Below are 27149 nucleotides of genomic sequence, written 5' to 3'. Positions count from 1 at the left end.
GAGTAAATAAGAATATCATCGAGGTAAACCACGACGAACTTATCTAAGTACTCCATGAAGATCGAGTTCATCAAGCGGGAGAAAGTGGCTGGGGCATTGGTTAGGCCGAAGGACATGACGGTGTACTCGTACTGGCCATAACGAGTGACAAAAGCCGTCTTAGGAATGTCCCCGTTTCTGATCTTAATTTGGTGGTAGCCTAACCTCAAATCCATCTTGGAGAAGACTGAGGATCCAGCGAGCTGATCATACAGGTCGTTGATCCTGGGAAGCGGATACTTGTTCTTTATCGTGACCAAATTAACGGGACGATAATCTACAACCATCCGGTCCGTACCATCCTTCTTCTTGACGAAGAGGACGGGGCAAGCCCAAGGAGAAGAACTAGGACGGATGAAACCCTTTTGCAAGGACTCATCAAGTTGTTTCTTAAGCTCGGCTAGTTCTAAGGGTGCCATCTTGTAAGGTCTTCTGGAGATTGGAGCAGTTCCTGGGATAAGATCTATGACGAACTCTACATCTCTGTCAGGTGGAACACCTGGCAGTTCTTCTGGAAAGACATCCGGAAAGTCACGGACTACCGGGATATCTTTAAGGTCTGGGAGAGGGCTGGCATTAAGAGAATAGAGCTGACGCTTCGCAACTCTGGTGGAGACAGTGACTATCCTGCCAGATGGGTGTGTAAGCTGAACAGACCTAGTGTAACAATCAATCTTGGCATAATGAGCTTTCATCCAGTCCATACCCAAGATGATGTTAATATCTGTAGACTTGAGGGCTACAAGTGAGGCAAGGAATACAAGTCTGTCAACAAGGATTTCGTTACCATGGCTTACACTAGAGGTTTGCCATTTGGATCCAGGAGTTTGGATGACTAGCGGAGAGGGCATATCACAAAATGACAGGTTGTGCAAGTTAGCATAGCTTTCAGAAATGAAGGAGTGAGATGCTCCAGTATCGAACAGAACCGATGCTGGATGACAATTGACAAGGAGTGTACCAAGAACGACATCTGGATCATCATGAGCGTCTTTAGCTGAGACGTGATGCACACGTCCACTTTCAGTGGGGGCTGACTTGACACTGATCATCTTGCGTGATGGTTTAACACAACCAACGGTCTTCTCGGGCTGGGGTGGAGCATAACTGGCCTGAGGGCAGTCACGTGCATAGTGTCCTGGCTTCCCGCATGTGAAGCAAGTCCATGAAGTTGGATGTGGACCCGCACTGACAAGCGGTCTACCAGTAGGCCTGGCTGGAGCATACGACTGAGCCGGGGAAGGCACCACATGGGATGGCCTCGGTGCATATCCGGAAGGAAGAGCGGAGTTTGGAACCCAAATCCGGCGCTTCTGAGAACTAGAACCGGAGGAAGATCCCAAATCACGGGTGTGCTTACGAGACTCCTCGTAAGTGAGTTGAGCTGTCTCTGCATGGATGGCCTTATTCACAAGAGCCCGGAATGTATCACAATGATGTAGGTGGAGATCACGATGCAACTTGGGGTTGAGACCCTTCCGGAACCTAGCCTGCTTCTTGGCATCCGTGGACACTTCTTCTATGGCATAGCGGGCGAGGTTCTCAAACTCTCTACTGTAAGCATCAACAGCCATCTTATCCTGGGTGAAACTACAGAACTCTTCTCTCTTGTGATCAATGAGGGCTTCAGGAATGTGATGCTCGCGAAAAGCCTTAGTGAAATCTCTCCAGGTAGGAATCTGGCCAGCTGGAAGCATAGCCTCATAGTTCTGCCACCAAAGACTAGCAGGACCTTCCAGGTGGTATGTGGCATAGGTGACCTTGTCATCTTCAGCTACGTTCGCGGAACGCAGCTTATGAGTGATGCTATGGAGCCAGTCATCTGCATCGAGTGGCTCGATGGAATGATGAAAGGTAGGTGGGTGCAAGCGGATGAAGTCATGAATGGTCGCAGACTTATTGGACCGATGTGCGGTGTTCTCCTCGATACGTGCCAACAAGCGGTTAGACTCACGCTTGTTCCTCTCCATCTCTAACATGAACTCTGTCAACGAAGGCGGGTCGGGAGGATCCTCGTCCCTACCATCTCCGTGGTTCTGGCTACGAGCAACAGAACTTTGCTTAACTGATGACATCCTGAGAAACGAAACCAAGGACGGAATCAGCATCATCTACAGGCTATAGAATGTAGGACAAGGAAATTAGTATCTCTCAAACTCCTAGGGAAATTCCGGCAGCATAACGGCAGTAAAATGCTCAGAATGAGACATCCTGCCAGAAATGGGGTAGAACAATAACTCAACATCACCACTCAAGGTTCTGGGATAGTACTAAACAGACTACACCGGAAGTACTCGAAAACTAGAATATGACTCTAATCAACCAATCCTATGGGACTACGGAGTGGTAACACGTGATCCTGATAGACGGAAGAGAAGCCTAGTTCCTTAACCCCGTTAGGAAAGATAGGATGACTCAGATCAGAAGGCCATGAGGTATAAGGAGTAAAAAGAGCCTTACGTTCCTTCCCACAATCAATTCCCTTACATAACTAAAGAATTTCTAGACTCAACTTCGACCAGTTTGGCTTGGTAATCCTACAGGCAGTCAGGCTCTGATACCAAAGCTGTCAGGACCCCGATCCTAAGTCACATCGATCTAGCATGTAACACCTCATATCACTTTGCGGCCTCACGCACGGTATTCCCACGGTGTTGCCTTACCATGCCCGGGACCGTTTGCGCCTTTTGGCACACGTATATGATAGTGTCGCTAGCATCCATATGACAGAGAACCCGGGCTGACATGGCTAGTTGTGAACCCAAAGTGGCTCTAACTTACAGGGACAGGCATACATGACCCAGCATCGAACGTGTCGGTCATCAGCGAGTGAATCCGGGCTGTAGCAACTGGGCTAGCAAGACTCCGGTAAACCGGGCTGTAGCGGGCTAACAAGACTCCGGTTTTCATCGCGTGACATTTCCCCGAAGGGACAGACACAGGAACGAAGAAGGACACATGCCGGCCAGCCTAAGTGTTCCGGAGCAGTAGCAAGCTACCAGGGCTCAGTGGAAGCACTAGGAGACATTTCCTGGTAAGAGAGGCTACTAAGGATAAACAACTAGATAGTAAGATCCCACACATAGCAATACACATTACACGTACGCATAACATGCAAGTATGTGTTGTACAGCATGGCATCACAGCATAACTCAACAACTCATATAGATAAAGCTCAAAGAGCCAACATAGCATTTATTGCAAACAGGGGTCACAGGACCCATCATACAGAGCATACAAGCAGCAAGCGGAAGCATTACATGTCTGGGTACAGACATCTACAAATGAAAAAGGCTGAAGAGCCTGACTATCTACAACATCCGATCAAGATCGTAGCTGAGGTACAAGCTACTCGTCGAAGTCCACGAGAACACTAGTAAGACCGAAGTCTTCGCTGCAAAAACATAAATAAAGCAACATGAGTACAAAGGTACTCAGCAAGACTTACATCAGATCCTACCATACATGCATTTGTATCAAGAGGGTAATGTGGGGTTTAGTTGCAGCAAGCCAGCTTTGACTCTGTGGCTATCCTGTTCCACGACTACCAGAACTTCTTTGAGGTGATATGACGCACACGAGTCCACTAATCACCACACAATACACTACCATGGATTCATCCCCGTCTCCCTACGGGAAGGCCATCCATAGCACTCACACTTGTCTTGAGCATTTTAGAGTATCCACTTCAAATTGTCTATGTACCATGTAAGCATCCAAGAGATCCATAACCGCGGACCCGGTTATTCGAATAGATCATGTTAACCCTGCAGGGGTGTACTTCTTCACACACGCTTTCGCCACTTACCGCCATGTACACGTCATGTATCTCGGCAACCTTCAAGCGGAAGCCTGGCGAGGGTGTCGGCCACGACCTGACTAACCACACAAGACTCTAGTCTAGGTTTATCGCCTATTAGGGTTCCATCTGCAAGGAGATCCGACCGGGGTGTCGCTCACGGCCCCAAACGATGTGAGCAGGGTTCCCAAGCCCACCATCCGGGTGCCACTTGGTACACCGTGCCACCTGTGCCTAGTCTGTCCCAAGCCCACCCTGCCGGGTGCCACTCGGTAGAAAAATAGCACTACCTACAAACACCAGAAACTAGTTGCGACTCCTGGACAGAGATCAAGTTGGTTAATAAGTCGAGAGGGGTCGAGTTACCGGAACCCAATGTGTGGTAGTATCGAGTCATTGGACAACATACATAGAACTCAGTGCTTAAGGACGGTTCCAGTGAGACAACCCACCATGTACTCCTACATGGCCTCTCACCGCTACCTTTACCAAATCGTGTTCACACACTTAACTCTCAGCACCAGAACATATCATAACACTCCAATTTATTCCCAATGAATCAGACCTGACACAACTCTAAGCAATAGCAGGCATAGCATGGTAGGAACACAACAATGGCTTCAATCAACTCCTACACATGCTAGTGTGTTTCAACTATTTACTGTGGCAATGACAGGTCATGCAGAGGAATGGGTTCAACTACTGCAGCACAAAGTAGCAGATGAATCGTTGTTGTCCTAATGCAATAACTGAGAGCAGGAGCGAGAGAGTAGGATTGTATCGGAATGAACAAGGGGGTTTGCTTGCCTGGTAGATCAACAAGGGGGCACTGCTCCTCAGACAGGTACTCTGGAACGGCTCCGGAGCAGGACCTATCGAGAAGGAACGGTGCCGGCAATCAATACACAATTATATGCAACAATATGATGCATGAACATGGCATGTAGATGTGATGCTGTTTGAGCTAATGCAACTCGCATTCAAATTGAATGAAGTCCATTTGAACCAAAGGTTCAAATGCAACTTCAAAATAAGCTCTTATAAATGCCATTCATGTGTTTTCACCTATACAGCAAGTATAAGTTGTTTTATCATGCATGAAACTGGTACAGATGGATAGATTGCATTTTTCTGATAATTTTTCATATATAATTTATTTCAATCTGAGCTACGGTTGAATTGATATGATTTTTTGAAGTTTTGAACATTTTCTGGAATTTCCTGATTTATTTTAATTCTAGAAAATATATTATTGCGCCAGCATGACGTCAGCACGACGTCAGCAGGTTAACCGGGGCTGACCAGGGTCAAACCTGACGTGTGGGGTCCACACGTCAGTGTCACAGTTAGTTAACAGGGGGGGTTATTTCTAATCTAACTTAGATTAGTGGCGCTGGGGCCCACTGTCAGTGTCTCAAGGTTAACTAAGTGGTGATTAGCTTAAGCTAATCACCTGGCAGGTCGGGCCCACACGTCAGGCCGGCGAGGTTAACACCGGCGACCTCTGGACGCGGCGGCGTCCGTGTTACAGGCCACGGGGGTGGCGACTAAGGGCACCGGGGCGTAGCCCGGGCTCTTGCGCAGCCAACGAAGCATGTAGGGGAGCTGGGGTGGCCGGAGCTCGCCGGAGCGGAGCTCGGGGCGGCGGCCGGGGCACGGCTTCGGCGGCGGAGGGGCTAGAGGGTGCCGGAAGAGCAGGGGAGAGGGGGGTTCGACGGCGGGGCTCACAGCGGACTTGCAGGGCTACTCGTTGTGGCCGGGGACGCGCTGGAGACGACGAAGCGGCGATGGCGATCTGCGGCGGCCGGAGGCGAAGACAATGGCGACGGCGGCTCCACAGGGCGTCCGGCGTCTTGTGGCTTGACGGAGAGGACGAGGGAGTCGTGGCGGAGCTCGTGGACTCTACGGAGGGGCGAGGGGACGGCGGGGAGCGCGTCGGCAGTGAGCTGCTGCGGCGGCAGCGCTTCGGGCGCGGGGAGAGGGAGAGGTCCAGGGGAGGAGGGAGAGTGAGAGAGAGTGGGAGAGGACCGGGGCGGCGCGTGGCGACGTTCGGGACGGCCAGGCGAAGAGGGGAGAGGGCAGGCAGGCAGCTGCCATGGCGCGCATGCGCGCGGCGTGCGGCGACCACGCGCTCTTTCCCTCTGGCGCGAGGAGGGGGACGACTGGCGCTGGCCAGTCGGCTGGGCCAGCCCGTTGGGCCGCTGGGCTGCACAGTGCCTAGCTGCACAGGTAAGTGGCCCGGGTAAGGTTTTCCCCTTTTATTTCTTTTTCTATTTTTCTGACATTTGTTTTGATTTAATTAAAATACTAAATCATTTTATTACCTTATGCCAATTTTTGCAGGATCTAACTATATTATTCCAGAGCTCCTCAGCAAATGGCATAATTTTTGGACATACATTATATATGTGACATATATATATCCAATGCAAATAATTATCACATTAATCCAAATGGCCAAAATAAATATCCATGAGCTCCTAAAATATTTGTTTGAATTTTACCTCTGACCAATATTTTCAGAGAGCAACATGAACATTTTCTTGGACCTTTTTGGAACAATTTTTATTTGGGTCATTTTCAGAGATGATTCTGAGGGTTTCATAAATCCCCATTTCAAAATTAAATGGAATTTAAACATGATGCACAAATGACTAGCTAGCCTCGAGCATACCAGAATTAGGGATGTGACAATACGTCTCCAACGTATCTATAATTTTTGATTGTTCCATGCTATTATATTACCCCTTTTGGATGTTTATGGGCTTTATTTTACACATTTATATCATTTTTGGGACTAACCTACTAACCGGAGGCCCAGCCCATATTGCTGTTTTTTGCCTATTTCAGTATTTCGAAGAAAAGGAATATCAAACGGAGTTCAAACGGAATGAAACCTTCGGGAGCGTGATTTTTGGAACGAACGTGATCCGGAGAGCTTGGAGTGCAAGTCAATAAGCACCCGAGGCCCCCACGAGATAGGAGGCCGTGCCCCCCTGTAGGGCGCGCCCCTGTCTCGTGGGCCCCTCGGGCGGCCACCGACATACTTCTTCCTCCTATATATACCTACGTACCCCGAAAACATCCAGGGGCACCACGAAACACAATTTCCACCGCCGTAACCTTCTGTATCCGCGAGATCCCATCTTGGAGCCTTCGCCGGCACTCTGCCGGAGGGGGAATCGACCACGGAGGGCTTCTACATCAACATCCTTGCCCCTCCGATGAGTTGTGAGTAGTTTACCACAGACCTACGGGTCCATAGTTATTAGCTAGATGGCTTCTTCTCTCTTTTTGGATCTCAATACAATGTTCTCCCCCTCTCTTGTGGAGATCTATTCGATGTAAACTCTTTTTGCGGTGTGTTTGTCGAGATCCGATGAATTGTGGTTTTATGATCAAGTTTATCTATGAATAATATTTGAATCTTCTCTGAATTCTTTTATGTATGATTGAGTTATCTTTGCAAGTCTCTTCGAATTATTAGTTTGGTTTGGCCTACTAGATTGGTCTTTCTTGCCATGGGAGAAGTGCTTAGCTTTGGGTTCAATCTTGTGGTGTCCTTACCCAGTGACAGAAAGGGTTACAAGGCACGTATTGTATTGTTGCCATCGAGGATAACAAGATGGGGTTTATATCATATTGCATGAGTTTATCCCTCTACATCATGTCATTTTGCTTAATGCATTACTCTGTTCTTATGAACTTAATACTCTAGATGCATGCTGCATAGCGGTCGATGTGTGGAGTAATGGTAGTAGATGCAGGCAGGAGTCGGTCTACTTGTTATGGACGTGATGCCTATATACATGATCATGCCTAGAGAATCTCATAACTATGCGCTTTTCTATCAATTGCTCGACGGTAATTTGTTCACCCACCGTAATACTTATGCTATCTTGAGAGAAGTCTCTAGTGAAACCTATGGCCCCGGGGTCTATCTCTTATCATATTTGCTTTCAATCTACTTTTATTTGCATCTTTACTTTTTGCATCTATATTATAAAATACCAAAAATATATTTATCTTATCTTACTATCTTTATTAGATATCACTTTCGCAATTGGCCGTGAAGGGATTGACAACCCCTTTATTGCGTTGGTTGCGAGTTCTCAGTTTGTCTGTGTAGGTGCATGGGACTTTTGAGGAGCCTCCTACTGGATTGATACCTTGGTTCTCAAAACTGAGGGAAATACTTATGCTACACTTGCTGCATCACCCTCTCCTCTTCGAGGAAAACCAACATAAGCTCAAGACGTAGCAATCAGTGATCAGATGGCACATGCATAGTACTTGTACTTTCTGCGCATTTCGCAAACTCTCTCAGCCGTATATTGCAAAAACATTCAAACCTCCTATTGTGGGCCGTTAGTCCGTGAACTCATATCACCATAGAATCTACGGTGCGGGAGCACCTCATATTCTCTCGTGCGAGAAAACATAAGGTGCTATTGCAGCTGGGGTGCTACGGTGGTACGAGCTTCCAGGTCGTTTGATCTGAGATCCGATGGCATCTGAGCAGTCTTTGTGCTTGTAAGCAGTTGCCGAACTCTTTAGGGGCCTTTCTGCAAAAAACCATTTGAACCACCGAGGAGGTGTTGGGTCACAAATCCAACGGCTCTGAAGAGCTTGTATCACCAAAACATCTAAGGTGTGGTAGCACATGATATTCTTACATACAGGAGAATATGATGGCCTCCTTCATCTTAGATGCTACGGTGATACAAGCTTCGAGGTCGTTGGATATGGGATCCAAGGGCATCTGAGTAGTTTTTGTACAAATTGTGTGCAATTCTCAAACTCATCAAGGTTTCCTGTAAAAATATTAAGACATCATGTGAGCTGCTATATCTCAGATCTACAAGCTCCAAGCAACTCGTATCGGCATATAGCATCTAAGGTATGGGGGCACATGATATTTTCCCGGTGAGGAGGGGTGGGGGCTGCACAACCAATCAGTGGTTGGGAGGGTGGGGACAAATATAATCTAAACAACCCTAAACAGAGCTTCACAATTTTATCTAAGGTCGAGGGGTTGACCCCCGACAATCATAGCTCCGCTAAACACAACATTTGCATGTACTATAGTACTAGACTTAATATTCATGTTTCAGTTTCATGTTCATTTTAAATATTGAACTGAGGACCATGCATGTCTTACATTTTACTCCCTTCCTTCCTAAATATTAGTCTTTTTAGAGATTTCAAATGGACTGGCACATACAGATGTATATAGACATATTTTAGTGTAGATTCACTCATTTTGCTCCGTATGTAGTCACTTGTTGAAATCTCTAAAAGACCAATATTTAGGAATAGAAGAGTATTTTTGAATTCATGTCATACATGCATGGTTTGGAAAAATAGATGCACTATACTTATTGGATTGTTGTTGTGTTCGTGCGTGTGTGTCTCTCTGTGTGTGTGTGTGGTCATATGCTTTATACATGCAAAGTTTTCTAACCTCCATATTGTTCATCTTTTAAAGTTGAATTTGCATTGAAAAACTTACTAGGGATACCATGAAATGTGAAATCCACGTTGAGATCACTATATCACAAACTCACTCTAATTCAACAACTTGTCATAAATCAATTACCACGTTGAGATTAGTATTTGCAAGGAAAATACGGGCATTGTAATACACATAGATTCGTGCGGCAATTTAAAAGGTTCCTTTCGTATTCTCGAATGGTAGGACCCTACGGCGTACCAGCCAGACCTTGGCTCGTGTTGATCCTAAAAAATAAAAAATAAAATAAAAAAAGGGCTCGTGTCCTTTTGGTGGCGTGCGTGGTACGCACATTAGGCAACCCCAACCAGTCGAGCCTCAGCGTTTCGAGTCAAAATATCTGGTGGCTAGAATTCCAGCCCTAGGAAATTTCCCTCATGTCCCCGATCCATAATGACTACTGATGAACAACGGAGGGATGCTTTAGTAACTAGACAACGTTACCTACCGTGCCGAGCACGGTTCAGTTCCCTCGGTCGCTGCTCACCAAGGTCACCCGTCAACTGCATTGCCTAGTACTACTACTACTACACCAGCATGAGCACATAATTGAGCTTGTTTGTTCGTGCCTAGTACTTGAGTTAATATATCAGGAAATGCACTGGTACGAAGGTATTATCCTTTTACTCTGCATATATAACTTGTCTGAAGTCTAACTAAGCAAAATGTTTGACCAAATCCTTTCTTAAGAAATAAAACAGGACAGATGTATGGCTTGAAAATTTATTGCGTGATGCAGGTTATGATATTGTTTTGAATCCTGGATCTTAAATTTCAGAAAATCCAAAAGTGACCATAAATTCTTGAAACTGAGCATGGTCACGTGATATGGCACAAATATGACTTCATAATTTTTTCTTCAATTTGAGACAAGCTGCTTATGAAAAGTTGCACAAATGAAGAGCCAAGGTATTTTGGAACAAAGATCTGTCACGTTAAGGCGAACGCTTTCACTATTGAAACCGTGGGCATTTACGTGCCGCCACGAGTCCCGCTTCTCATCGGCAGGTGTTGTCCGAGCAAGCGTGTGAGTCGACGGGAGGCGTGCGAGCAGACCGCTGCGCCGGCTGACAGGGAGGCGTGCGAGCAGACCGCTGTGCAGGCTCACCGGGAGGCGAGCCCTTAGACCAGGCTCCGCCGCCCACCTTCGTCCCAACTGCTCCCACTTTTAATGTCGCCGGCGCCGCAGTTTAAAATCAACCCCGCACTACCCGGTATCGCTACAATCTTCTCTCTTCCTCTCCGATTCTCCTGTCGTCTACCTCCAACTGGCCTGACCTAAACGTACGCCATGCCACATCATGATGGTCTGCCCTTAGTCTTCCAGTTTCCCGAGGAAGACACCTAGCCGGAGTGTTAAGAACATAAGGCGCTTTGGGACGAGCTTGAACTGGCCTTGCGGAAAGACGCCACGCCTGTCCCCGCTCCTGTTCCGGCTCCCGTCGCCCCGACTGCACCAGCGCCCATCCCCATGGCATTGATGGACTGGGAGCCGCACATTGTCGCCGAGCTTGATGCCACGGGGTTGCACGAGGTCCCCGCCGACTTTCACGCGCCCGTGCACCTGCCTGCGCGTGCACTGACGCGCACGCCCATGCACCTGCCAGCGCATGCGCCTGCGCGTGCACTGACGTGCATGCCCGTGCTGGTGGCCGTGCACACAGATGTCTCTGCCGCGCCGTTGACAGTGCCTGTCCCCGCGCGGGTGCTAGTACCCCCCTCAACGGTATGGATGGCCGCCGTCGACCGCTTCCTTGCACCAACGTCAGTCGCCTCCTCCCGCCAATTGACTCGCTCCGAAGTCCAGAACATTTTGGCCTTCCCTGAAGCTAGGCCAACGTCCAGGAGTACACCAACAACGGCGCAAGACGCCGCCATCATCGTCGGTCACTTGGCCCGACGACACATAGAGCATGGCAGAGGAGCCGCTTCCCACCGTAAGACGCCGCCGCCGCCGCTGCGTAATCTAAATTTGCCATGAAAAACGTTCGGATTGCCATGCTTAAAATCTGAACATTTATCATTTTCGTTTATTTTATATCGATCGCCGTATAATTTAAAGTCGGAGTCAGACTGAACAAAATCTATGGTTTGATCGATTGAATGTTCTGCTAGAGCCGTATCAAATTAAATATAAAACGTTATCAAGCCACATGTATTCCTTGTCATCCAACGACCTAGACTGCTTCAATGTCGAGCACTCAACACGTTTAGCGTGTAGTTAATTTCATACCAAAAATAGTGCTAATCACATAATAACGCGCACATAATATGCTAGTTAATATCCGCATGCACTTAATATACTTTCAAATTAACGTGCATTCCACGTACACACTGACTACTGCTGCTAGTATGTGAAACTGGTGCCGTAACTTGTGAATGCGTCCAGATATGGTCAACGACAACATCGCCCGCGAGTTCTTCGTGTTTTCCCGTGCATCTAAACGCAGAAGGGAAGGAGAGAGAGAGAGCACACATGGAACCCACCAGTAAGTGAAGGTGAATAGTACTAAAAATAATATTACATGTTATCCATTAAATAGGTTGTGCTAATATAAAAACATTATGTGAACAAAGGGGGGGTACAACAAACATTGATGTTCTACGTATGTTGCCTATTGACGTGCGGCTTGAAGGCCCTGGTCGCATGTTCGATCCTCGTCCTTTATTTTTTAATTTGTATATGGGTCCAAATTTGTTTCATGACATGTGGGCCCCTCGGTGTGTAGTTTGTAGAACTTTAATTTGTGGGTCGAAATTTGTTCCATTCGAAGTGGACTATCGGTGTGTAGTTTTTTAGCTTATTTATAATAGTTAAAGAGAACAATAGAGTTTTTTGCAATAATACCATGGTGCAACGTTGAAGGCGAGAAAGGACGTGCGAGAGAGCGATGACTGAGCCAGAGGGAAATCAACTAGGGAAGTTGCGGGGGTTGCAACGGTGTTTGGAGTAGTTGTGGGCCGAATGCTACGAAAATATAATCTAAACCGACCAGAATAAATGCCTACACAAATTAATCCAAGGTTGGAGTGCCCCTCGCAATGTAAATAGCTCCGGCTTTGCGAGGGATGGAGAGGCAGTAGCTTCAATGCGTGGAAGATACGGTGTGAGAAAGCGAGGTCAATCGAGAGACATATAGATAGAGAGACAAAGTGAGTGTGGTCCGACATTCATTGAACAAATATATATGCTCTGGAGAGATATTGTCCGATTGAGCTTTTGGCAAGGGTGAGGGCTGTAAGATAGAGCTTGAGAGATGATCCAGTCACAGACGTGTAGATATATTTTGTGCGTGGGAGGAAGCAAGGTCAATTGATCACATAGGGTCGTCGTGCGATCGAAAGAGTGAGACGGGTTGGAGAGAGTGACCTAGATAGACAATGCGCGTGAGAGAGTATACAATGTGAATAGGTCGAATTGGGCTCAAACATGGTGATATATCGCTTTTGTCCGAGAAAGAGTGAGGTCAATAGAGACATACAAAGAGAGAGAGAGGGGATATATATATAGAGAGAGAGAGAGAGAGAGATTGAGCGAGTGTGGCCCGACATGAAGTCGAAAGTGGGGGTGGCTTGGATGGACTGACCTAGATAGACAATGTGCGTGAGAGACTATAGAGTGTGTCGATCGAGACCCGAACAGGGAGATATATCATTTGTGTGTGTGAAATAAAATGAGGTTAAATGAGACTCAGATAAAGAGATCGAGATTGAGCAAGTGTGGCCCGCCGTGCGGAAGAAAGAGTGAGAGAGTCTCGAGGGAGTGACCAGATAGACAACGTGCGATTGTGTGCATGAGAGGTTGGGGGGGGCTCGATAGGCAATGCATGTATTTAGCGCGAGAGGGTGAGAGGGAGAGAGGGAGAGAGAGAGAGCTCGACATGGGGTGCAATGGCGGGTGTGTGAGGTAAATACATTTGGTAACAGAGTGGAAAAAGGGGGTTGTGTAGTTGAGAGAGTTAGAGATCGAAACATGGAGAGAAAGAATGAACGTGTGTTGGAAACCGATAGCTTACTAAGGTGGTTAGGAGAGGAAGATTGACCAATACAGGAAGTTTGTAGCGTGTGTGCGGGAGGGGGGGGGGGCTAAAAATAACATTTGAATGTAGATAGTACAAGACTTAATATCGATGTTTCAATTCAGTGTACATTGTAAGATTTGAACTGAGGACCATGCATATGGGTAATTATTTCAAATTCGTGCCATACTAGGTTTCGAAAAGCTGACATTGACTTGATTTGTTATGCTATTTTGTAGGTCATATGTTTGAATCCATCCAAAAGTTTTCTCACTACCATGGTGTTCATCATATACATATGAATTTGTATTAAAAAGGTAGCATGGATACAGTGAAATGCGAAATCCATGTTAGAATTGGAGATCGCTACGTGACACACACTCTAATTCAAATAACTAATTATGTGACACACTCTAATCCATGTTAGCGTGGATACCGTTTCGATTTTTTTTGCAAATAACTTCTCATTAATTAATTTATAGTACTCCCTCTATTCACTTTTATAAGACCTTGAAGACATTTCAGACAATGTGCAAAACAGTTCATTTTAAGTTGTCTGAAATGACTTACAAAAGTGAACGGAGGGAGTATCTCGTTTCGAATGACTAATTATTGCAAGGAAAACACGGGCATATGGTAATACATACAGTTTCGTTTGCAAATGAAAGAAGATTCGTTTTGCGTTCTCAAATGTAGGCACACTAGGCAGACAAGGGTCGTGTCGTGGTGGTCGCGTGTGTCGGACGGACGCGTAGCACCCAGCCACCCACCCCCTCCCTCCCTCCCCCCTCTCCCCCCAAAAAGGATGACGACAAAATAAGTTCGCGCTTCCACGTTTCGGATTGAAATATCTGGCAGCCCCAATTCCAGCCCTGCAAAATCTCCCTTCTCCACTGCCCCCTTCCGCACCCAGATTACTCAAATCCCTAATTCGCCGCCAACCCAAGCAAAGTTGAATCGCCCCTCATCTCATCTCTTTCCCCACCTCTGTGCCGGACAACGTCGATGAAGACGACGGTCGCGCTTCACCACCGCACTGGAGCTACCTCATCTACGCCCTCGTCCACCGCACAGAGTGGTCCACCGACAACGTCGGCCGCCGCAACCGACGTGCCTCACAGACACCGACTTCCACCGCATCAGGTGCGCTTCACCGACGCCATCTCCTAGCTCACCGGGGCTAGTTTACCGAGCACATTGTCGCATCTCCGCCCCCAAGGCCGTTGGGGCTTCACCAACGGTCTCATCCACCGCATCGTAGCACTCTACTACCACTCAAGATCTGCATCTGTGCGCGGCCAGCCAACGCCAGCGCATCACCCTCAACGGCTCTGAAGTGACCCACACTCTAGCTAGGCGAGCATGCCCAAACGCCTGCCCAAACTAGGTATCCACACATCACTCCCTTGTGCACTGTTCCGACGATGTTTGGATATCCTTTCACTGCTCTCTTAGCTTACACGCCTATGCAACTCTGACTTTAACTCTTATTTCTTCTGGAGATATCATCTGAAACAAGCAAATCCATTTTTTAGCGAAGCATGACGGTGCTACGGGATCTGGTACACATCTTGCACACCCGTATAACCTTGTAAGTATCTGTCCTCCGGTACAACATCAAGGTTGATTCCTCTTATTTGATCAACCATTCGCCGTGTCAAAAATGCAGAGGGTGATGCAAGGAGCACAAGGCCTGCACATCCAAGGAAGTGGTAACATGGACTTGTACATGGAACATCCCAAGCGCAAGCAGAGCTGCAGTGAGCCTGTATAACGAGCTAGCGTAAGTCCCTGCATTTTGTTTAATTCATACTGGCATTTGTGTATAATTTGTGTGCAGTGGCGGATCCACGAATTCAAGTTACCAGGGGCGAACATTTAACTTAAAAAATACGAAGGCACTTGCACTCCGGAAATCAACATAACTTTAGAAATGTGAAGCTACATGCACTTTGAAAACCAGCTAATGATCCAAAGTAGTTCAGATTATAAACACTAAATGATGCAAGCACCAAAAAACACAAAATGCAACATGGTGTACAAGGACTACAAACATGGTCTGTACCTGCTTGAATTATTCGTTCTCTGGCTGAAAATATCAAAGTGTAATTGCACCTATAACCAGTGCGCAAACTACATATCAATATATCTATCCTGCACAAGTATGCCAATAGTTTCAAACAACAGATTAGAAAAGTATTTATGCTATGTTGTCATGATACGGGGACTTTCTGGTAGATGGCCTCGACGTTTCCTCAAGCTATGAAAATGCACTATAATTTACTTGTCATCAATGCCTGCAAATCTCTATGTCTCTCTCAACGTAGCAGATCATCATTAGACACTAAATCCTTCAATGAGCTTGCAAATTCTTGCATTAGATTCCTCATTAGACACTATATGTTTCATCACCAGGAGCATGTAAAATGTTTGCATCAAATCCTTCATTAGCAGTCTGTTCATTAGACACTTCAGGCTCAAGAACAACATGAGCTTGTATGTTTGCACCGTAAACTTGATTAGATACATCAGATTCAGTATTGATTGGGGGAGTTATAAAATAAGTAGAAATTGGTTTCATTTTCTCATAGATTCCCTACATACAAGCAGTTTTACAACACCGTTTGGTTTAACTATTGGCCAGAAATTGAAGAGTTGAATTAGATATAATCAGGGATGTGATGTACCTGCTCGTTGCACATGCTACTCTTGCAAGCTGCGACTGTCCGTTTACGCAAGCTCGATGCCATGCCCGTGCTGCCGCCGCCTCCTCCCGCGGAGGCTACACCCAGGATTGGATCTTCATCTTCTTATCCTTCCATTCTCTTGAAGCCTGGTGACCACCCTCCAACGAGGGCACGAGGAAGTGCTGTGTCGGTCTGTCCAGCAGCGGCTAGGTTAGGAGTGAACCAGACTGGAGGCTGGAGCGAATTGGGATTTTTCCTGTCGTCGATCGATATGGGAGGCGCTCGTTTGGGCCGCGAGCCTCCTATAGGGCCTGCCTTGCACTTATGTTATTGGCCCATCCAAATTGAAACATTTTTCTTTGTTTTTTACATTGCCTGCTCGTGCGTTGGGATGAACAAAACTAGCCCGGGCCAACCTGGATGACTCAAACTAGGTGCACACTTTCCAGCCACCCGAGGTGGCCGCCTATACCAGCCCCTATGGTGGCGTCGCCCCTTTTTGCGTGTATGATTGAGGTAGTGAAAAATATTCCAGTGGCGCTTTTGATTTACCCACAGAATGGTTGAATTGCTTGTTTCTATGAACTGAGTTCGCCCATAATGTGAAGGATGCCAGTCTTTTCATCCTATTGTAGATTGCTTAGATCTCAATATGCCAAAAGTAATCGCATGAAATATACAGTAAAAGCCAGTGTGATGTGTGTGGCTACAACTAGTCTGACTACAGTCCTCATATAGCATATCAAGGATGCACCATCTTACCAGATTAACCATTCAACTTACCAATGCAGTGTGGGAAGAAAGAAGTATTGGGACTACGTATCCAAGAAATTGATGCCATGGACTCCTTCGTACAACCTTGTAAGCGAAAAAGAAGTTGCAGGGTGCCTATACAAAGAACTAGCGTAAGTTAAGTTACCTGCTTCTCAGAATTTTAGTTAGCCACTTATTGCAAAATTGTTCAATTATGTTGCTTGGCTTAATTTAGTTTGCTACTGATTACATAATGCCACAGCCTGTTAATCCTATTATAGACTGCGCCTATCTATGTGTCTGATACTTACTATTAAGAATTACCTGTTTGCCTGAACATAAATAGCTACTTGTTTGTTTAACTGCTTTGCTGCTGCAACAATGGGTTACAATGATGTTAATAACTGCTTTTCAGCATCCAATTGAATCTCTTTGATTCCTTGTTTGTTTAACTGGTTTGCTGTTATAACTCCCAGTTGAGATGTTTTGCTAACTTCAACTTTTCTGAATCCAATCGGAACTTTAATGGCAAAACAGGTTAGCCCGAGATCAAAGAGCGAGGTCCCCATGGATGTTGTATCATCCCATAGCAGTGGCACCGGCCCAATTGTGCATTATGAATTGCCAACTGCTGATGCTCTAGAGGCTAAACTAGTGGTAGAAAGAGATTCTGCTTCTGCACTTAGAGATGAAGTTGACATGTTGAGGAAGCAAACATCACAATCACAAGCAGTACTCAAGACAAGCATTAAATATTTGGTGGATTTCAAAACGAAGCAAGCTGAGACTGACCACATTGTTAAGGTCCTGAAGGAAAAAAGGAAATTAAATTCCCACTTGGTAAATCATAGGTGAAATGTTCTTTCCATCATTGAATAACCTTTGTGTTGTTTGTTCATGTAATCAATCAAACCATTTGTTTTAGAGATCATGTAATAATTGTTTTTTTTGTTTTTTGGTTTGTAATTTTTTTTTGAGCACAAGTCTGTATTAATTGATAAGACTCGGAGACATTTCATTTTGATTGCTGTGCTAGACCTACAAATATGCCAATCGGGCTGAATGTGCATTCAACAATAATAGTATATATGGACCATAAGTGGCACACATCGGAAAGGGCCAAGATGCTGTAGTAGCTTGGCTAAAAAAAGGATGTTGTTGTAGAAAAAAAAAGTACAGCGGCCTGGCTTACGTATGTTAGTTGATATTATTGATCCATATACTCTATAAGTGTTTACATGTCTGTTAGTTCTGTACATTCTTGGTTGATTGACTCGGTATTTGAATCTTGATACATCGCTTGTGTACATATCTAAATGGGAGTACACATTATGCTGCGTGTGACATTTGAGTTGGACATGAAGTGTTCCAAATATTCGAATTCACCTTAAACTGGATTCTAGCTTCTGAATTTGAGTATCGGCACTTGTAAACCATATTCATACATGACAGTGGAATACATCTTTGTCGTCCTTTTGAACATATATAAAAACACATATAATGATTTATAAAGATTCGTATAGGAATACAAAATGGATTCGAATTTAGTTGCCAGGGTAAACGTGGATGCTTATTGTCCCAAAATTCGAAAGAAGCGGCAAAATGTCCACTCCCGTGTCAGCTGCCCGAAGCCAAGTGTTTGGGAGATGGAAATTACTGTCTACCCATTACACAGACAATCCATCAGCCCGACTTCCACTGCTCTAAATAGAGGTAGGTTAGTAACTTCAATTAGACGTGACACGACCGCCTCTGAGCCCATTCCGACATGGTGGGCGCCAAACATGGGTGGCAAAACACATTTGATTCAAGCTCGTCCGAAAGACCTCTGTTTCTCCCTCCATTTCCCCATTCATACACGGTGGGCGGCAAAACAAACTCGACTCGGCCGAAATCGATGTAGGCAAATATTTTCAATAGGGGCAAGTTTGTAACTTCACTCAGACGTGACATAACTGCCCTACCTGTCAGCCCCGTTCATACACCGTGGGCGCCAACCATGGGCGCCAACCACCCTCTCCTCGCCCGAAATCGCTCTGGGCAAATATTGGTGAGATGAGAGATTACCGTCCTATCCCCAACCGATGAGACTTCCAAATTTTAAACGAGGGCTAAGTTCGTAACTTTCCCATATTTGAGACATGCGCGTCCCAAAAACATGGTTCCCCATGCCTCTCCCTCCATTTTCCCATTCATACACTATCAATGCTAGAACACCATCCCCACACCAGCCTCCGTCCGCCACCCCATCCATCGCCGCCATCCTCCACCCCATCCATCACCGCCGTCCTCCACCACATCCATCGCCACCATCCTCCACCATGCCGGAGCGCCTACCAAGACCGCGTAGTCCACTGCTAGAGATGGACGTTTCTCATCCACGACGACGGACCAATAGCCTTGCATCGCGTCCTCTCGCTTCATTGGCGCCGTCGTCTTCTTTGCCGGGGCCGCTCACACGACCTTCTCTTCCACCGCAACGGGACTTATCCCCCGATGCACCCGTCTACCATTGCAGATCTGCTTCAACGCCACCGACAACCATCACACCCCCGATGCCTACACGACGCTGCAAGAGAGGCGGTACTTCATATCTCCTCAACTTTTTGATCTCAACCAGAAAATAGATCTTAACTTGGTTACTCTACTTTCTTTTCAGCTCTTAGAATTTAGTTCTTAGTTCGAAGAAAACAATGGATGCTAAATATAATTTCTCTGGTTTGCAACTTCAAATCTGCCATGGCACAGTCATAATACGGTTTATTGATCATGCTTAGGGTTTAATTGATCATGTTGGTTCCGTGGTGGTTTCTTTAATAGAAATCGGAGGGGAAACCCTCTTTTGCTAAAAAATATATGCTTAGAGTTCCCCCTTTTATGATCACTATACGATCAGAATACGTGCTTCATGTGATAATAGCACTGCTCCACCCATCAAGCTAAACAAGCTTAGTTGTTCAAATACGAATCTGATATTATTAAAACAGAGTCGTTTAATTGGTCAGCTAAATGTTCCTAAATTTGTTTCGAAAATGAATGTTCGCCGCTCGGGTGTGTATCTCTACAGGGTGCCCACGGTGGGCCGGCCCACCCTGGGATTTTGGGCCGTCCTAGGCCCCGATTCGCCTCTGTTCTGCTGCGTGCTTCCGATCTCTACTCGCCCCCAGCCGCCTGCCTCGCCGGTGACTTGCCGTCCCCGAACGGCATGACTCTAGGAGGAGACGCCAGACTAATATGAGGTCAGGAGCGCCACCGCTGCCCGGGCGCGCCATCAGCGCCACCTTCCCAGTCCGTTCAGGGCTCAGGCGTGCAGCAACCACCAAGCCAACCCGATTTATCCTAAGATACGTCCTCAACACTCAACAACCACTCCTCATCACCCATTTTCTAATTGATTCATTACTCATTAGGCAGGACTGTCATTAGGGTTTGTTGTGTGCTCAGTTCTACCTACACTTAATGGTTCAAATGTATTTCGGTAATCTTTAGTACCTGTAAAGTTCACAGGTTTTTCATAATTCCGGCCCTCGGAACAGACACTAGTCATTTTGGATTGTTGGTCGTATTGACATTGACCCAGATTACTACTGCAAGCTAGGTTTGTTGACAATTTTACTTGTCTTTCTTACTCATTCGATATAATATCCAATTATTCACGTCGATTAGTTGCAAACAATAAGTGCTAGACAAACTTCTTGATTCAGATTTTGGACGGTCTCTTACTGCAGTTACAATTTTGCATACTTGTCCTAGTAAGCTCACAAGTAAATGATTGATTCACTACATCTATGCTTGCCTTGTCATATTTGTTGTCAATATTCTTTTAGGGTGGACCACCCTGTTTCTAAATACTAGAACCGTAGGCATGAGTGAATAGTATTTCTCTATGTGATCTCTTCCATCATGTGTGGGCAACGAACACTGCATTGTATAGAAAGAAAGTGTCATTTCCAGCTTTTACATAGGTTTCGATCTTTTACATGGAATACAATCTGCCTACTTGCTTTGTGTCGCACTACCAACACTCCACCCTTGAAGCTAAACATTATGCCACTCATAATTCCTTAGTTTATTTGTTCAAATACGAATTTCATCTGATTCTAATGTTCCTACTTTAGTTTTGAAATGTGTGTCTGCCTGTTATAGAGACATAAGGGGTTTGTATTTCTGTGTGTGGTCTGGTCAGCATGGTTGGGGGGTGAACTTTGCATATGCAGGGGTTTATAGTGAGACACTCTTCGAGTTGAATCCGCAATCATTCCATAGATAATCTGACTACTTTTTGTGTTTTCATGAATCTCAGATTCTGAACAGCATCATAATGATTATGAGCTTGCCCGCATGAAAAGAATAAAGCAGAACAATGCCATGACTGTCAAACTTGGCATTAAGGGGCTGAAATCAAGTCTAGATGCAATGCAATGCAAACGCTCTCCACCTACAGATTCATGCTCAGAATATGATCCTAACAGTGATTCTGAGCTAGAGGGAGACCTAAGTCAATGTAGCTCCCTAGTGGAGGAGTCAGAGGAAGATGCCCTCTCTTATTCACCCATCAAGGTGCTTGCTCTAACTTTCCAAGGTTACATTGGTCGCACATATCTTGCAACTGATGCTTTGCATTGCTTCTACTTTGTCGAACTGCCATTAGCTTAGTTTACACATCGTGTATGTGAATACGCCCTGCCTATCCATTTTCAGTACATATTCCATCTGTCATCATACCATATTTATCCATTCAAATGTTGTTCTTGTGTATCAGACGTTCAAAAGGAAGAGGGAGATTGCTGATCATGGAGGAGCACAAGCAAAGTATTTGGAAAAGGTAGTGGCACCTGATAAATCAAATAGCCCATTAGGTGTAGTTGCAATATCACCTGACCCACAAAACACCCCAACTCTAGCAGACTCTAGCCCTACTACACTGGTCATTTCTGATGCCCCAACTCAGCAGACCCCAACTGCAGCAAACAATATGATTATGCCAGTTGACATAGCACCAGCTCTACGATGCAAAAACCCCATTCCAGCAAAGAGTACACCAAATCTAGTTGCCAAATCCCTTTTCGAACCAGAGAGAGCCCCAATTGCAGCAAATAGGACCCCTATTCCATTTCTTCCTAGTTTAGAAGACGAAGCTTATATTGTTGTCAGGAACTTTGTGCGCATCTTTCCTTCATGGAAAGATTATACCGCAGACACAAAACAATTTCCAGTCTTCCTCCACAACTTATGTATAAGTAATGTACTATTGTTATTCAACGTCATTACTGCATATGTTTCTGCTGACAGAAGACACAGGATTTCATTCTTTTAAATAGGCGAGGAGCAAACTGGATTGTGAAGATGAGCAAGGGTTGGTTGCCCTTTTAAAGCACTCGTTGATGAAGTATCGTTCCTACCTGAGGCAAGCACACTTCGATGGCAAGCCTCTAAACGAAATTTCTATAAAGTCTCCGGTGCTACATTTATCCGACGGTGACTGGAATAATCTTGTTACACATTGGTCTCGGCTACAGCGTAAGGTACTGTCTATGTTATCACATCACAATTTGAACTACATTTCTGCATTTGCCTTAATGTCTCACTTGTACGAAAACTGTTAGCAGAAGAACATTCGTTCTCAAGGGACCACAGAATCGTGCAACTATACTGCACACTGCATTGCTATTGTGAGTACCTCTTGCGCTGTATGACCATACTTACTTTCATAACTGTTTGATTATGTAGCATCACTGCACATGTTAGCCTCATAATCGTCCATTTGGTGGACATTATAAGATCCGTATGGACTCTTACATAAATTTAAAATCAACCCACTGCTTTTGAAGAGGTTTAGCTCTGCAGTCCTCTTGTAAGGACTAAACATCGTCTATCACTGTACTTACATTAACAGCTACTCCCTCCGTCCCATAATATAAGAACGTTTTGTACAGTTCACTAGTGTTCAAAACACTCTTGTATTATGGGAAGAGGGATTGGTTCATTGTGTAGCATTCTGCATCTTATCTCCCTCGCCCACCATTTACTAAAAAAGATCAGATCTATATTTAATCTTACCAACAAGTAGAATACATAGACAATGCCAGTGCAGAAGTGTAGCCCATTGCTCTTGTCAGTACATTTTGTCCTATAACGCTTGTACTTCGAGGGATTGGTAGTTGATGATGTAGCATCAATCTGCATCTTATCTTCATTATCCTCTATCCCTTCCAGTATTATCATATCTATAACTACTCTCTACAAAATGTAGAGTACATGCAATGCTTATGAAGAAGATTTTGTGCTGAAATTCTTGAGTTATCCTTACCTTGACATGGAGAAGGGCATTATAAAGCCGGTGTTAGCTGTTAATGTAAGTCAGTCCTTCTAAAGCATTTATCTTCAACCGCTGTTTAATTTGCTCATACTCCCTATCGCTTACTGCTGTTTAGTTTGCTGTTTCTACCAAAATGCATGTTCGCAAGAACCGTAAGTTCTAAGTTTTACTTGTAAAACCAAATTCCTTATTCATACCATACAAATTACTCAATACTCCCTATATGTATGCTTGTTTTTCTGCATCTATAATCCAGTGTAGGTGAAGCAGCCCACGTTTGCACCTTGTCATCTCCTGTTTTATCTTACTGATGTGGCTGATGATATGAACAACATGCACTACACATTAACCAAAATAGACACAATGATTTTCTTTGCCCTTCATCTATGCTTGTTATGTTGACATGGTAATCCAATAGTGTGGTGAAGCTCCCCGCATTATGAACAATGCCAAATTATGCTATTGATATTTTGAACTTACTCTTTGTTTTCTAATTTGAAATTGGATGGAATTGACAGCATAGTTATCATCTTTGTTTATACACGTGCAAAACCTATCATCGCTCTGCTTTGTTTCAGGATGATATGCCTGATGGCATGCACAAGTCTGCTGAAGGCTGTGAGAAAAACCCAACATATATTGCAGCAAAGAAGGCAAAACATCTTGAAGATAGTGAGACAACCCCAAAGTCTTGTCTTGATGCAGTGTTCAAGTTACATGAGACTAGCAGTCAGACAAGCTCTCAGAATTCGTTGTCTGAATCAGTTCGACTTCTTCAGTCCCAAGTTCTAGCAGAAAGGCATTCTGCAACTCAACTTCGACTTGAAGTCCTATCTCTAAGAATGATTGCGTAGAACACCAATGAGAACCTCATTGCTAAATAGCTACACCTGGAAGCTATGACCGACATGCTAGGCCGGTCTCACAGCCTTGCTCAGCAGCTTGCGCAGCAGATCCCCCGCAAGGCTAACCTTTCTTGAACTGTCTTGGAAGTGGTCTCGGTTCAGTATTATTTTGTTATGCTGCAATGGTGCCTAGTTTTTGTAATCTGCTTCTTCGTTGCACTTTATGATCACTGGTGGCAAACTTCGATGCCCAGTGGATGTAATATACCTTAAATCCTTTATTGTATAGTGTAGGTTTATTCTTAGTTACTATGCCATAATTTCCTTATTGTATAGAGTAGGTTTGTTCTTAATTCCTACTAGTTACTGCCATCATTCGCTATCTGTAAAAAAACAGATGTAGTCGACCGGGCCGAAACATCCGACTCTAACGGGCCTGGTTTTTAGCGGGCCACAATTGGGCCGGCCTGCGTCTTTCTTGGCCCCGAATGATTGGGGCCTTCACACTTTGTGCCAGGCCCACAACTTACACCGGCCTATATTTTAGTTGGGCCTTTTGTGGACCCAGTGCTTAGTTTGGCCTAGGTAGCGTCGGGCCATTAACAGGCCGAATATTGTACTGGCTTGTTACGCCCCAGATGAAACCATGGGCCTTTAGCTGGCCGAAATGCATGTTGGGCCTCAATTTTCACTAGTCGTTGACGGGCCTTTAGTAGGCTGAAATGTAGACCGGGCCTTTTTGGGCCCCGTTAGCTCACGGGCCATTACCGGGCCGAAACATATCTCGGGCCTTAGTTGGCCCACTGATATCATCGGCCTTTAAGAGGCCAAAATCTTAGTACAGACATCAATGGGCCGAATTATGCGACAGACCTTTAACATGCCCAAAGTCACGTTGGGCTTAACTGTTGCCACCTTTATCACGGGCCGTCAGTGGGCCCGATGTTCCGTCGGACCATATATGGCCCATGGGCAGCACAGGCCATTCCCAGGCCGAAAGTCACACCGAGCTGAAATGGGCCCATGTCTACATCGGGCCTCTAGCAGGCCGAAAGTCACCAGGATGTAATTAGGCCCAAATATTCGGTGAACAATTAACGGGCCAGATCTAGCTTCGGGCCATAAATGGGCCTTTATTAAGTAGGCCGTTATTGGGCTGGCCCACTAGTACTTGAGTAAGTACTACGGGCCTTTGAGTGGGTCGGCCTTTTTAACCTATATGGGCCTCTGTTGGGCCCAGCCACGTGTCGACGTATCATAGGCATGTATTCTCCAATGGACGGGCAACATCTGGCCCACTTACGAGCTGACAGGTGTTCCCTCCATCCAATCAGAATTTTACACGTGGAAATTTCCCATTGGTCCGGGCTGTTAACGAGTTATTGGATCCAAAACACGACCCGATAGCTTAACGGCGTTCCGTTATGGTGGATGCCATGTGTCGGTCACCCTTGACGAAAGCACTTCTATGACGCGCGATTTATCGTCATGGAAGTGGACACTTCCATGATGATAATTTTGGTAATGTCATGGAACACTTCTACGACAGCACATGTATGACTATCTTGATTCTGTCATAAAATCGTCATGGATGTACATGCATGACAAAAAACGCGATCTACTGTGACAAACACGTATCATCACGAAAGTGTATTTTTTTTGTAGTGTTGAGAGGTTAGAACTCTGGGGTGCGTGCGGAGATCTCAACCTACCCAGCCTGCCTACTCGCGATCCTCACAGCCAAGCATGTCGGGCTCAAAGGAATAGAGAGACACAACCGTTTATCCTGGTTCGGGCGACCTTGCGGTGTAATACCCTACTCCAGCTTTGTGGTGGATTGCCCCGAGGGGCTGAGGATGAACTTGTACCGTGGATGAACAACCTCAGGAGGTGAGGTGTTCTTGAGCTCGGGTGAGCTGGTGTAGGAGGAATGGCTTCGTTCTGTTCGGTTCCCCTTCTATGGTAGTGGCTAAGTCCTATTTATAGTGGCCTTGGTCCTCTTCCCAAATGTTGGCGGGAAGGGATCCCACAACGGCCAGATTTGAAGGGGGGCAAGAAGTACACGCTATCCTGACTAAAGTGGTCTTCGCCTGCAAAAGCCTTTGGTCGTGACGCTGCAGTGGGCACGGCGATGACCTCCGTCCTGCCGTCCTGGCGGTCTTGGTCTTGTTGCACCAGAATGGAAACCTTTGGTTGATTCCTCGTGACTCCACACCTGCTGCTTGCCTCCTTTGCACGAAAGAGGAAACTGGTACTCTGTGCCCGCTGGCGCCCGCCTGGCCTTGGTCGTCATGGCTCACGTCAGCTGAGCCTTGTGAGGTGCACCTTGCATAGAAGTCTCCGCTCCTCGTGAGCCAGCCTGAGGAGGCCGACCCCCTTGGAGGTCTTGGCGTTGCCCGCCTCGTGAGGCTTGGCCCCTCGTGAGGGTCTTGAGTTGTTGATGCTGAAGCTGGGCCGTACCAGGCCGTCGATGGAGCCACGCAGTGGGTCACAGGCAGGCAAGTCTAGGTACCCCCATATCCAGACTGTCGACAGCAGCCCCTGGGCCCAAGGTGCGCTCGGACTTGGCTTCTAGGCGAAGCCAAGGGGCAAGTGCGGAGTGCCGCGGGCCCTAACTGCCTGCGGACTTGAACGATGCGTGGCGATTGATGGGATGTAGGCGTCTTCACTTCCCCACGCTACCTCGGCAACCGTCGACTTGACGGGTCGATGCTGCATGCAGAAGATCATCATTATGCGAGGTCGTGGAGGCCGGCGGTTGGCCTCCCTTCGGCTATAAATGAGGGGAGGGGCAGAACCCCTCTCGCTCATCTCTTCCTCTGTCTTATTGCCGCTCGCCCCTTATCCTTCTCCATCTTGATGTAGCATCCATGGCGCAGCCGCGGAGGTTCTTGGCTGCTGAGAAGGGAAAGGCCCCCAAGGAGGGGTCAGCTTCTCCACCACCCAAGAGAGGCCACGGCCGTCCCCGCAAGCACCCCGGGACCCCGGCGACGGCCCCCAGGGGGCGCGGGCGCACATCTCCAAGGGTCAGCGTCTCCCTTGGTGCTCATTGTGGTACTTCTTCTCGCAGCGGGGGCCACCGGCTCCGGGGCAGCCCCCACGATGAGTGGAGGCGCGTGATACGTCTCCAACGTATCTATAAATTTTGATTGTTCCATGCTATTATATTACCTGTT

The sequence above is a fragment of the Triticum aestivum genome, chromosome 2B (genome assembly GCF_018294505.1).
Source record: "Triticum aestivum cultivar Chinese Spring chromosome 2B, IWGSC CS RefSeq v2.1, whole genome shotgun sequence".
In the NCBI taxonomy this organism is placed as follows: Eukaryota; Viridiplantae; Streptophyta; class Magnoliopsida; order Poales; family Poaceae; genus Triticum; species Triticum aestivum.
The sequence above is the reverse complement of the archived record's forward strand: the minus strand, read 5'-3'. Positions refer to the sequence as shown.